The 14,962-nt window shown below is 36.7% G+C and overlaps 1 long non-coding RNA gene across 1 annotated transcript in view; it reads left to right on the top strand.

Annotated features, from left to right (window-relative positions):
• Positions 1–14,861, top strand: part of LOC143039552 (uncharacterized) — a 47,107-nt gene extending 32,246 nt beyond the window's left edge. Inside the window, exon 3 of the long non-coding RNA XR_012967649.1 lies at positions 14,840–14,861. This is a non-coding gene — a long non-coding RNA (uncharacterized LOC143039552). The remainder of the gene's footprint in view (positions 1–14,839) is intronic.
• Positions 14,862–14,962: the final 101 nt, after the last annotated feature.

The raw sequence follows: 14,962 nt of genomic DNA, 5'->3' as shown, positions 1-14,962 counted from the left end.
ATAATTAGCACCGTTGAGTGTGAAAATACCCTCTATTATTACCATTATTACTATTAACATCGTTATTATTATTACCATTATTATAATTATTACTATTATTATTATTTCTATTATCATTATTGTTATTATTATCATCCTTATTGATATTATTAGTATTATCATCATCATTACTATTATCGTCATCAATATTATCATTACTGGGCCCAAGTATATCTTGCTTTCATTAACGATTCGCGTCACCAGGAGAATGTGAACAATGGGCTGTATAAAGGCGGAGAATGTCGGACAACAGACAGGACCTGGTAGAGATCTGGCAGGTAGTAACCTTTTTGTAAAATGAAAGGTGTTTACTTTTACTGGAATTAGTTTTTCGTTCTTCTCGTAGACTATGAAAGCTGACTAGATTACACAAAACTCTTTTTATTATTATTATTTATTGAAATTTGAAATAACTGGCCCCATCCCCCAAAACGTCGTCCGCTTCAGCCGTTCTCATAAAACCTTCCCGTGGCGCTATCGACTACACAGTGACGTCATGAATCGTGTTCATTCTTTACAAAGGACTACAAAGGCGAAACATGACGACAGGAGACCTTTTGGTCCATAACTAGGTCGGATGCTAAAGAAATTAATAATGATATATAAATAAATAAAAATATAAATAATAATAAATAAAACAAATAAATGTATAGGTATAGTTAAATAATAAACAAACAGGTAAAAAGCAAATAATAATAAATTGACATAATTTTCACTCTGTGAATGGTGATCGTGTTGAGTGCCTCAAGTTGATATGAAATTTAGGAATTATGAAGATGAAGAAACAACTACTGAGGAAAGTACACGATTTGGATGAAAAGAATAAGAACAAAGAAGCGGAGAATAATATGTTAATAACATATAGAAAATCATAGATAACGGCAGAAGAAAGCTTACGATAACCGCCCACCAACAATAAAAATATTCACGTACAGAACATACACGGAGAGCTAATTGGTGGGGCAAGACCAACAATAATACTGATTGACGCTTTTTAAGCATATGCAATATATATACATATATATATATATATATATATATATATATATATATATATACAATATATATATATATATATATATATATATATACATAAGATACTCTAGAGGAGTAAATACAAAAAACTTGTCATTTGGTGGAACGGATTTGCATGTTCTTAGCGATACTTGTAGTGAATTAGTTTCTCATTGCGTGTAAACAATCTAAAATAATGTGTCTAACTTTTCGTGTAAAGAATAATTAATCTTATCAAGTAGTAACAAATCACCATAATTAAACTTTTTAATGGCACATTTGGGTTGAGATGAAAAAAGTTTCTGTATTACGTTGTAGAAATCATTATTTACAAAATTCGTGGCATCTGGGAGCCGTAGTTTGAAGGTGCTCTAGGATTTTGTGTAAGAACACACTGCAAAACTGTTGAATGCCTCACGTATTATTATTATCATTATTATCTTGCGACACTGCTTCTGACCCAGGGCAGTGGACAGGGTGCAGGGATGACCCGTCATCTAGGACGTGCTAAGATGGGAGGGAGAGTGGAGGGGTGTGGAGTGTTTTCGGGGATGAAATGGGTGGGAATGTTTTTGTGCCTTGTCCTTTTTGGCTACCCCCCTGGTAAGAGAAAAAAAGCCTTGGTATATGTATGTATGTATTATTATTATTATCTTAGTGTCCCAAAACAGCATTGCAGAACTAACATGCAGACACCGATGATGCACACAATATGAAAACTTCTCCAGAGAAATATTCTGGTACAAATTAATAGCCCATAACTATGTCGTGTAACCACACATCATGGCTGTTGTCACAGATATTTAGGGAGTCGAGACTACTTTAAAAAATGATTGAAAATCTCTCGACATCGCTGAAGGAATTGTCCGTTTCGCTCCAGAAAGCTTAGGTTGGAACCCCAGACATGACGTCATCAGAACTAATACTAAGAGAGATGGCGCTGTAAACTGTGTTTTAGAATGCAAATTGCCTGACGACGAATAATTTCGTCAAAGTCTCACAAGTAGTACTTTTGGTTTAAGATATTTGTTTTTAAACGTGGTTCAGGTGAAAATAGATAGCATTGCAAAAGAAATAATGCAACGTTGAAGAAACCTGTGTTTGGTATTTACTTTTTAAGATATGTACAGCAACTGCCCTTCAACTTTCGAATATGCGTGATAATGTAATTACCAAATCAAGCGAGTTCGTAGGTGGAACGGAAGAAACACTAATCTTATGGTTTTTCCCATTGCCCCCTCCCCCTTTCACGACATAAAATACTTCAGGAACATGAGCTATAGACGATTTGTTGTGTCAAACCTGTTGGCGGTTTTATAATGCTCTTTTTTTTTCTTTTTACCACGAAGACCTTTTTCACGATTATGTTTTCATTGACAAGCCTCCCAGGCTTCAGTTTTTCATCATTTCCTAAATACTGACTTACAATTCTCACCAGAATTTATACAAACCAAAATTTCAATACACAAACGAAGGGAACATTTTGTTACTGAGCAACTGAAGAGTTGTGACGCTATTGCCAGCCTACTATATTATCTAATGGTCAAAAACTCAGCCTATCCCGTTCTCTCTCATTCCTAAATTATGGTAGCCTGCAGGCTAGTCTGAACACCATCTCATGATGGTATTTTGTATAGTACGTGTCGAGAATCCACGATTGAATTTCTGTGTAGTGATAAAGTCCGTTCTGCTACCTGACCCAGTCCTTATACGGTGAATGAGAGTAGGTTGACCAGTTTCATCACTTCCTTACCCTTACCAGCTTCCCCTTTTACTCCAGCTAACGCTAGGATATTTCAGTCCAATTATTTGTGTGTGTAACTCCACTATCCTTTCACTCTACCTGCCGTCAGGCGTTTTTATTCATCTCCGTAGCACCTAATTGGTAGCGATTGATCGTTGTACCGTGGGGTCATGTCATCTGCCATCTGGAGTTCATTAGGAAATGGCAACGCTGCTGATAAAAAAAAACATCAATCCCTCTGTTTTGTTTACGTAATTAAAAACAAACCTCGCAGTAATTATGTTTGATTTCCTGACCATACTAACATTTGTTTCCACAAATAATTGTATAACATTAATGAGGTATGACTATAATTGTAATCATGTTTTGAATGTCGGCCATCTTTGTTTATTTCATAATGGTCACAATTACTATCCGATTAACTTGAAAATTCATAGAAAAAATCCCTTCCCCCATTTTTATTTTATTTACAAAAATACCTATGAAACAAACAAAACAAATAAGTACCATTCATTACGATATCTAATTTCCTATTTGTATTCAACTGACGTCACAAGGTCGGTTACAATAACGTATTTTTCAACAAAGACCCACTGTGTTGGATAAGAAGAGATGAAGTAGACGATATCCATGTATTTCGATCACAGACTGTGATCGAAATATATGGATATCGTCTACTTCATCTCTTCTTATCCACCACAGTGGGTCTTTGTAGAATTTTACGAATGTGTCACGACATTACTTTGTAGATAACGTATTTTGTCCAATGCAGCGACTGCTTCGTACATCAAGTAGTGCATTGCAGCAATTTTGTTTATGAATATTGTTTTAGAATATTATATCAGGGAAAGTATCACTAAGATCATTGAGCGTTGAGTCCCCAGACTGGATGTGGTGATGACACCTACGTCAAGGACAAGTAAATAAGACTTTGTACAATCAAAAGATACAAAAAAAAAAAAAATTCTGCATGATTGGGAATCATAGAAAACGGAAACATATTCATCAGTAAACAATGCCAGCTTTAAGGGACACCTACGCGAGTTGATTGTAGTTGTATGACGAATAATATATTATATCACTATTCGAGTAGCTATGAATTAAATTTTACTTGGTAAATTATTCGTATTGATTGTACCAGTTGTATAGAATACTTGTAAAATGTATCATCCACAGTGGAATTTTTTAGGATTATTGATTAAAATAATTATTTAGATTTGTACTCTTTTGGGATGTTTTGTTGGTCAAAGTGTTTGTTGCGCAGTAAATACCAGATGTGGACTTAGGATTACCTACGGAGGAAATTAAAACACTTCCTAAACCAAAACAGCATCCAGCAGGTTAGACGACAGATCAGCCCACCTTGATGACCAATCAGAATGCTCGCCTCGATCCCTTTGTCCAATCAGTGAGTTCAGTTACGGAGGTGTGGTGGTGGTGTGTGGAGAATACTTATGAACCGATTTTCTCTACTCTCTAAGATCACCCCATCTCTCCCTCTCTCACACTCACGCAGGTACACAAATAGATAGACAAATGGATAAGGTTGATATAAGAAATATATGAGACAAACAAGGAGGAAATAGAGAAAGTTTAAGCAACAAAAACACCAAAGGCTGGAGCGGATCACATATCAAGTCACCATTTTCGTATTTATGTCATTTTCCTTTTTAATGATTGCAGCCAGGTGATTTTTTCACCTTTGAAAAGATGGCGGTGATATTAGTGCATCGGTTGATGCAGTAGTCAGTCTTATGTTCAGACTCAATTGAACATTAGATTGGGGTTAGGGCGTATGCTAATTTCATCGAATAGATTTCTGTGTTGTTTTGATCACTTTGTTTTCCTGTTTGGATAAATGGTCAACTCGTTATGGACCCAAAGGTCTCCAGTTGGCACGCGTTCATGCCTTTGAAGCTATTTCAGAACCTACTTCAGCGAATTATTTTTATCACTTATAGTTTCTTAAATAAGTATTATTTGTGTAAAGAATATAGGTTTATTTTCTTTAATACTCTTACGAATTAGGATTAATTTTAGTAATATACATGTTTTTTTTTTAATAATAATTAAGTTCAAATTTGAACCGTCAGCGTATTCTCGACATATTTTGAGGAATATTTGAACGTGCAACAGACTAAGATATTTTACGTAATCATCCATGCGAGAATAAATTGAATATTCCACATGTATAAATGAGAATATCACATTTTGTGTGCAGGTATATAGTATATATTGTTACATTCTTTACATAAATATAAAATGATCGTATGTGAAACTATTTGTGCGCGGGAAAATAATTTGCTGATAATTCAAAACATGGATAATATCAAATTATATTAATTTACACGTCAAAATTGGCAAGCTTGGACATGTCAGGAAAATTTCTCATCATGCGCGTTGTCATTATCAGATATTAGATACTACAAAATTATGCACTACCTTCAATATCAACTCTTGTCACTGATCTCAAAGAAAACTGGATCTATTATACGGTCTCAAAAGGATAATCACTGAAAAATCACGGCAATTGTCTTACTGGGACCAGTTTTGCAGATATTGTTGCTTAATATAGCTATGCAGTGTATATATATGTATATATATATATATATATATATATATATATATATATATATATATATATATATATATACATATATATATATATATATGTATATATATATTGCAATGACCTCTTGCAAATAGAAACTGTTTCGTCCATTTTAACTTTAATTGGTATGGCAGACCTGGTAAACTCTAACTAGACTATATTAACAAAAAGTATGTAATAGCCTTATATATTGCAGGTTGATATATAATTAATTATGTATAGATAGATAATTACATGAAAATTTGCATTGCCCTGAATATAGTTACATTCTTTAGATGAGTATGTTTTTTTTTAATTATTGTTGGAAGTGTAGTGTTCCTTAATTCAGTCCAGTTCTGTTAATATGCGTTTTCTTTCCGGGTGACATGGAAACCAAAAACAGAAATTTCATTAACTTAGTTTGAAGATTATTTTTATAAAATAGAGAAAACATTATTTTCGAGGCAGGGTAAGTATCGTGGTATTAAAAATTAAGCCAGATTCGGTATATATAAAAAGTGTTGGCAAGACTAAACAACGTCAAATTACGTACAGAGGCATATGATGAATGTAATTAAATATGATATTATAGTCTATTTACGTGTGAAAAGTGCCTGGAATTTGTCTTTTTAACATTGACTCCTTATCTTCGCTGCCTTCACCATCACTTCGATTCGTCTTCTGTTATAACGTGTTTCTTACGCATGTTGAATCCGAAAGCACAACATAGTTCATACCAAGATCTAAGGATATAAGGTCTAACCACTTCCGACCGAATTTCGAGGGAGTTGGCGCAGCGGGCCCGTGAACGTCACCTGGCTGTTCAAAGTGGGGTTGGCAGGTCCTATGGCTGTCAGTTGAAGCTGGTGCGTCGTTCCGGAAAGACGTTGCCTTCGCTCGCACCGCTCCACGCAATTAGTTATATTCTGACAAATATTATATAAAATATATATATATAAATATATAAAATATTATAGTTCCTGTCTATATATATGAATATATAATATGATATATAATATATATACATATATATAAAATATTATAGTTCCTGTCTTCCTTGGCGTTTCACAGTTTTCTTCAGTGTTTCACAAAGAGAAAACGGACCCAGCCTAATGACGTCAGAAGCTGCGCACAATAATTCAAACGGTCTGACCTGTATATTTAGACCTTGGTTCATACAGTTACAGTACTATCACAAGCGCGAATTGTTCCAACAATATGTCGCCGATGAAAATACGGACGGACAACAATACAATGCTCGATCCAGCCTTTCTTTGAGATAATTAACTTTCATCAGTAGTTCAGAAAAGCATACCCGATTTTTATTTGTGTAATTTACTTTAGAAATAGCCAAAGTTTTATGTCATTCTAAATAAATATTGATGCTCACAAAAAAAAATGAGAACCCGTTCTAACGTTTGTGAACTTATATGTGTATAAAGAAAATTATAAAAAATCTTTACAATTATTTCCGTAACCAAACCTTATTCCACGTCAGAACCAAGGGTCATGTAGTATTGCCATATACAGTATTATTATGATAGATTTCTTTTCTGAAAAAGGAAAGGCATTGAAAATACAGCGCTAAATCAAAAGTACATTAAAACATGAAGCCCTAGAGTAGAACTGTCGTGGGTAAATATGACAATACTCAAACACGAACAAAAATTCTTAACATTACAAATGATTCATTACGTCATTATGCATTAAAGTGTTGGACTAATGTCATGAACTCTAAATCCTTGGTACACACTAGAATTGTTGACCTTTTCATGGCCGTGATATTCTTTTCGTTTCTCCATTTTCTTTGATTGACTTCCCTCCATGGTAAACAAAAATGCTTTTCCTTGAATTTGGATATTTTGAGTCCCTGACAGCTGCACAGCTTGTCATCTGTTTAATTTTCTCCAGCTCTATTTCACCGTTATGGTTCTCTTAACCTGTCCTTATACTTGATAGTGAATTGTGTACATTTTAACGTGGAAGTTCGGTTAGGATGAGTGGACGCTATATTAATTAAATTCTTGTTGTGGGTCAAACGGTTTCGTTTCTTTTTCCTCCTCTCTCTTTCTCTTCATTACTTTGGTTGATGTTTTTAATATGTTCTTCCTCAAACAATTTTTTTCCTCCTTTTATCTCGATTTATATATATATATATATATATATATATATATATATATATATATATATATATATATACATACATACACATATACCAAGGCTTTTTCCCCCTTACAAGGGAGGTAGCCAAAAAGGAAAAGGTATAAAATCATTCCCACCCATTCCATCCCTGAATACACTCCACACCCCTCCACCCTCCCTCTTATATTAACACCTCCTGGATGACGGGTCATCCCTGCACCTTGTCCACTGCCCTGGGTCAGAAGCAGTGTCGCAAGATACAGCACATCCACAGCAAGGCCGCTTCATTAAATCGGCGACCCCCTCTCTCCGTCCCCCCATGCATAAAAGGAGAAGACGGGGAGAAATCCCTTCGGGCTGCGTCAAATTTTGCTCACACATACTACCTCACCCCCCCATCCCCCCGCCCATTCCACCTCATGCATCACAATATCTTCCATATACAACCATTCTCCATTCACCCCTGTCTTCTGTCCTCTCCCGTCCTTCCTCAACAGACATTCCCCTCTTCCCCAAAGCCCCCTTCACCCCATCCATCCACCTCATCCTAGGACGTCCCCTCATGTTCACTCCCTCCACATCTGCCTTCCATACCTCTTTTACTAGTCTTTCTTCACTCATTCTTTCCATGTGTCCAAACCATCCTAATACTCTTTCATCAACCCTATCTCCCAGCTCCCTTTCCATTCCCGTTCTTCTCCTCACTTCCTCATTTCTCACTCTATCTAGCCTAGTAACCCCCATCATACATCTCAGACACCTCATCTCAAACACATTCAAACTCCTTATATCTTCTTCTCTTATGTTCCATGTTTCTGCCCCATACAGTGCTGTTGGCACAAGCACTCCCCAAATGTCTATTCCTCATTACACTCTTCAATCCACCAAGGCATTTACTCGCTTCTCTCAATCTACATTCTACCTCCACCTTCACTCCACCTTTTCCTGCCACATTTGCACCCAAGTATCTAAAACTATCCACTCCCTCCAGTCGCTCTCCCTTAATGCTCACTTCCAGTCTACTGCCACTTTCACCCCTTGTACAACTCATCACCTTACTTTTACCCACATTTATATTTAGCCTTCTTCTATCACATACTCTCCCAAAGTCTGTCAACAACTTCCTCAGTCCCTCCTCCGATCCTGCCACAAGCGCAATGTCGTCCGCAAACAACAGGTGGCTCACCTCCCACTTTTCTCCATTTTCTTTATTTTCTCCAGGGCAACATAACGCATCCTTGACGAAGTCCCACCTTTACCTCAACCCACTCATTCTCTATTTCTAATCCTGACACAAGCTCTACTACTCTCATAAAAACTCTTGACAGCTCCCAAAAGCTTTCCTCCTATCCCATATATCTGCATAACCTCCCACAGTGCCTTTCTGTCTACCCTATCGTAAGCCTTTTCCAGATCCATAAAAGCCCAAAAAAACATCCTTCCCCTTTCCTATAGCTTTCTCACATATCTGTCTTACCACAAAAATCTGATCTACACAACCTCTACCCGTCCTAAATCCACACTGTTCCTCACCAATTACTCCCTCTGTTCCTCTCCTAATCCTCTCAATCAAGACCCTCTCATAAGCCTTCCCAACTACACTTAACAAGCTAATCCCTCTGAAACTACTACATTCACACTTGTCCCCTTTTCCCTTGTAAAGTGGAACTATACAGGCACTCCTCCAGTCCTCCGGCACTCTACCCTCTCTCCAGCAAACATTAAATAACCTCACCAGCCAGTCCACCATCACTGCATCTCCTTTTTTTAGACATTCTGCATGGCATCCATCCAGACCAGGTGCCTTACCTGCTTTCATCATCTTAACAATTTTCCTTACTCGTTTTCTCTTCCTATTCTTCTCTTATGCCTCTCTCCACACAAAACGGACTCGCTTCTCTACATTATACGAGAGAGTGGGAGAGAAGGAGGAAGAGGCTGAGTAGAGGAGAAAAGGGGGAGGGGTGGATGAGTAAAAGGAGGACGAAAACCCACCTACAAACGATAGCTTGTCAAACGCTTTTTACAATAACAAAACTAGAATTTTACCTGTTTTTCAAATCAAGTTGATCTGTTTTGTCTATCTAAAAAAAATCACAAACAGAACTAGTGAAAAATAGTCAAATTTTAATCTTATGATTACAAGTGTTCGTCAAATAGTCTTAGAATTACGGCCCTCAGTCGACATGACGTCATGATGATCACGATTCGACGTCAGAAGATCAAACGGTTTTGATTGGTCGGCTTCTTACGTGCTACTTCTTCATGAAGTCACATCGTCATTATTCCTTTATTTCACTCTCATTTTGGGCAGGTGGTACATATTTCTTCAATATATGCTGTAGGTTGATGTCATTATGTATAATAGTGCTTCACAAAGTGGCCAAAGATCGTGATAATAAAATAAAAAGACGTATTACAATTGGTTGGAAAGTGTTTGGTAAGTACTGTATAATAATATCCTGAGAGGCTCTCTACCTTTATGTTTGAAACGTAATGTTTACAATCAATGCATTCTACCCGCAATAATCTATGGGTGTGAAACTTGGAAACTGACGAAGGCTATGGAAACAAAACTAAGGACTGCACAGAGGAGAATGGAGAGATCAATGATATGAATAACGCCGAGAGACCGAAAGAGAGCAACTTGGGTGAGGGAGTAGACTAGAGTGAAAAATGTTGTGGAGGCGGTTAAAGAGAGGAAGTGGAATTGGACAGGTAAGTTAGTACGAACGACTGATGAGCGATGGAGCAAGTATGCTACTGAGTGGACGCCGTGAGATGGGAAGCGTGGAAGAGGGAGACCAGACAGAAGGTGGAGAGACGAGATCGAGAGGTTTGCAGGAGTGACGTGGCAGAGGTTGGCGCGGTCGTGTGAATCATGGAATGTTATGAATGAGGCCTTTGTTCAGCAGTGGACTCAGGATGGCTAATTTGATTGATTTATTGTACATAATAAATCATGAGCGGCTTCAACATTCCACCACATTTGGACAAATTGTATGTTGATGTAATAGCAAAGTCGAAGATATGATTTTTTTTATTAAAAAAAATCCTAGTATTTCGTTTTAAAGAACTTTATAGAATAATTTCTCATGAGATCTCGACATTTTGAGAATTCCATGATCGACCAAGCACCAAATAAAGACAAGGAACTTACCAAAACATGACATAACCATTAAACAAATAAATACTAAATTAGTGACGCCTTTCCAATTATATTTCTTGTATATCTATAGAATGTCCTAGCCTGTTTGACGTCATGGATGTAGGAAATATAATCTGAATTTTTCTAAGGACATAGTTTTCTGTGACACTTGTTATACTACCAGATATAACGTTAGAAACAGAAAATGGAGTTGGGGGGAGGCTGTGGAAGAAAGAAAATGAACTACAGAAGGAGTGACCATAAAAATGTGGGAAGAGGATTCTGATACATACAATGATTTCGGCAATCGGTATTTTCTGTAGAGTATATCTACCACATAATTTACCTCAGTAATTTATCATCAGTTAAATCAGGTTTCTGTTGCATGATCCTTGCGTCATTATCCTAAAGATTGATATGGTCGTAAATCCTGGAGAATGGGGGCGGGGTTGAATACTTCCATATACATTTATGTAGTATATTGAAGAAAGGGTAAGATATTTCATCAATATCCTCGATATTGCTGGGTTATAATTGGACAAGAGAGTGTTACGTAGGATAAATACATTTACATGGGAGTGGAATCCCCCCTCCCCCCTCTGGTGGATCTAAAATAATTAGGTAAATAAATAAATTTCTTGATATTCTTCACTGTCGACCCCCCTCTCTCTCTCCCACTCTCTCTCTTTTTTCCCTCTCGCTAATTCCCCTCTATATTCTATCTCTTTCACAACTACAAATAGTATTTTATCATATTTTCCACTAGGGAGTCAAACAAGTGCAAAGCCAGAAAATTGAAAGGAATGTTATTTTCGATACCTATTAAGTCATGATATAATATTTTCCAAGTCACCATTATATCGGTATATTTGATTTTTCTCATAAGAGATGCTCTTGATTGAATACCAATCTACATAGGCGTTATGAGCAACCATACCCCTCCATTCATCAATTGAAAGATAATAATATTTATCATTATCAACCTTGCGTTTCACTCAAAGCCATTATGGAGGGACTGTCTAATTTTGTTTTATTATTATTGTGAAAAAAAAACTGACCAAAACGGGAATTTGGGTTAAACGCATGAAAAAAAGTTTTAGCAATTTTTTCACAAAGTTTCAGTGGGATGCATGCATTCACCATGATCTTAGACCACGTGTTGGACTCGTGATCGACAGTTATTAACCTCCCTGATGAAAGCTCAGAGCTCGTATGACCGATCCATGGGTAATAGTGTGACCTTACACGCACACACACACCACAACTCTCCGTCCACGAGAGTTGGAGTAACAACCCACAGCATAGAGGTAGAGTCCGTACGTAGAGTAGGAAGGAGTAGGCCTGGCTTTGATCCTGTGAGCGAGTGTTCTTCTTTGAACAAAGCGAAGCTAAACTAAAACCAAATAGACGACCATTTGTAGCCCTCCCTTCACTTTTCTTCATCTTCTTTCTTCTCCTTGGTCTTCTATACTTCTTCCCTTTCTTCTTCTTATTATTATTCTCCTTCTTCTTCTTCTTCTTATTATTATTATTATCCTTCTTCTTCTTTCTTATTTTCTTCTTCTTCTTCTTCTTCTTCTTCTTCTTCTTCTTATTATTATTATTATTATTATTATTATTATTATTATTCTATTCCTTCTCCTCTCTTTTTCACCACGGGAATCTGAAAAACAGTTGTACACCCCGCACCCACCAAACAATACCATTTCTACCACCAGGTTTTACAAAACAAAGGATTACAAAGGAGGAGCATGCCGACAGGAGTCCTTTTGTTCCATAACTATAAAAAAGATAGGTCGGATGCAAAAATAGAAAATGATAATAATAAATACACAAAAATTATAGTAATATATGACATAAGTAAATAAATGTGTAAAGTGAAATACTAAACACTCATCCAAATATCTAACTGCCGCCTTGGTCTTAATGTCGACAAATTCACTTTCCGTCCATAGTCCGTAATGTAGGAGTAAGTATACATCAATCTTCTATAATCAAATATTGGTAGGTTATGTCAAACGCGAGCCAGTCAAAAATGATGTTATATAAGAAGTGCAGTGAAGACACTGTAGTTAGTTAGAGGGTAGGATAGTAGTGGTGGGCAGCTACCGGTAAAGTTACCGGTTTTATCGGTAACAACCTTGACGGTAGCTTACCGGCAAAAATTCTGCTACCGCTAAAGCTCCGTTAATCGATAACTCGATGGGCTATACCATAACACTCAGAGAGCGGTAAGCACGTCTCGGCTTGCTGGTACCGAGTAACGGTACTGACGGGCCCAGTGTCCCGCTAATTTTAACGGTTAAACTTTTACCATTAAACAAGTATATACCGCTAAGGTCTCGATAAATTTTTTTACCATTAAAACCGTTTTTTCGGCACTTTTGTTAATTTCTCAATAGAATTACTGTTATTTCTGTGATCAGCATACGAAACAATATTCATTGTGAAAGTTTCATCGAAAAATTCCGCGTGCCGCCAAACGAAGACCCATATATATATATATATATTATATATATATATATTATATATATATATATATATATATATATATATATATATATATATATATATACAGTATATATACATATATGCTTAAGTGATGAAAATGCCAATATGCTTATGTTTCTAAATAAGAATATGAACTAATTTGTACGAAAAAATAATTGAGGAAATAAATAACAAACATGCTGACAATGAAATCTAATATATCCTTGAGTATTCACCTTGGTCTTTGGATCACGTGCTGGGCTAATTTGTATGAAATAAGTATTAAAACAAGGGAGCATAAAACAGTTTTTAGGAAAACATTTATTACAAATTAGTCAGGTTAGGTTAGGTTAGTTTTTAGGAAAACATTTATTACAAATTAGTCAAAGCTCATTATGTGTGTATGTGTGTGTATTAACAAAACTCCCACTCCCACATGCACCCTCCAAACATGAACCCATGCATGCAGACACACGCGGATGAAAGTTTACACACCACACCCACCCTCAGACATCCTCCATTCACTCACTCGCGCGGTATATAGCATACTATAGTAGCACCAATTAAAGTATGACTTTTTCCCTTTACAATGACATAACAATAAAAATAATATGTAAAATAGAACCAGAGATATAGCTTATTAAAGGACAAAAACATTGATTTTTCGAACTCGACTCGAACTTGGGACGTCACTACCACCTCACGAATCTTTTACCGGTAAACTGCCGGTAATTTCGGTAATGGTAATGTTGTTCACCGGTAATTCCGGTATTTGCCCGGCACTACAGGATAGATAGGGTGGAGAGAGAGAGAGGGAGTGAGTGAGTGGGGGTTTAGGGGTTTAGTCGAAGGAAAGAGTGAAATGGAAGGTAATAAGAGTTATGAAAGATGTGGGATAGTTAGTTAGGGCAGGATAGATAAGATGGGGGTGATGGGTAGGGGGGATTTGGGGGGTTTAGTGGAAGGAAAGAAGGAAATGGAAGGAAGTAAATTATGATAGATGTGGGAGAGGAGAATAGATAAGATGGGGGAGAGGGAGGGAGGAGGGATTGGTGTGGAAGAATAGGGCAGGATAAATAAGATGGGGGAGAGGGTGGGAGGAGGGATTTGGGGGTCAAGTGGAAGGATAGAGTGAAATGGAATGAAGTAAGAGTTATGATAGATGTGAGGCAGACCCATTTGCGCTGTTAGTTTCTAGTCTTTAAAACTCTTTATATATATAGAGGGGCAAGATAGATAAGATGGGGAGAGGGAGGGAGGGGGGATTTGTGGAAGGATAGAGTGAAATGGAAGGAAGTAAGACTTGTGATAAAGAATACGTGTTTATATGAATTATTTCAACGAGTTATTCAGTTTGTTCAATAAATTGTTTTTTCTAGATTTTAACTTTTATTTTTATATTGTATGTTTTTTTTTTATTAATGCAGACTTGAATGTCATATTGAAATACTGTTTTTTCATGTGATATAACAGATTTATAAGGCCTGATTATGTTATTATGGGTAAAATTTGCAGAAATTGGTTTGCCACTTCGTTTATACGTAAAAACATTGGCACACACACACACAATATATATATATATATATATATATATATATATATATACATATATATATATATATATATATATATATATATATATTAATCGAATGCTCTTATGTGTTCTTTACAGAAGTGGTCCAGGCAGGATGAACGGGGCCCTGGTAGACGGGCTCGAATCGGCTTCGCTCGTGCGTCACGGAACGACGGGCGGGCGGAACTACACCTACGAAGCGGGCATGATGCGAGAGGGGAC

The sequence above is a fragment of the Oratosquilla oratoria genome, chromosome 26 (assembly GCF_046742065.1).
Source record: "Oratosquilla oratoria isolate Oo_2021 chromosome 26, ASM4674206v1, whole genome shotgun sequence".
In the NCBI taxonomy this organism is placed as follows: Eukaryota; Metazoa; Arthropoda; class Malacostraca; order Stomatopoda; family Squillidae; genus Oratosquilla; species Oratosquilla oratoria.
Note: the sequence above shows the minus strand (reverse complement) of the source record. Positions and strands in the feature narration are given on the sequence as shown.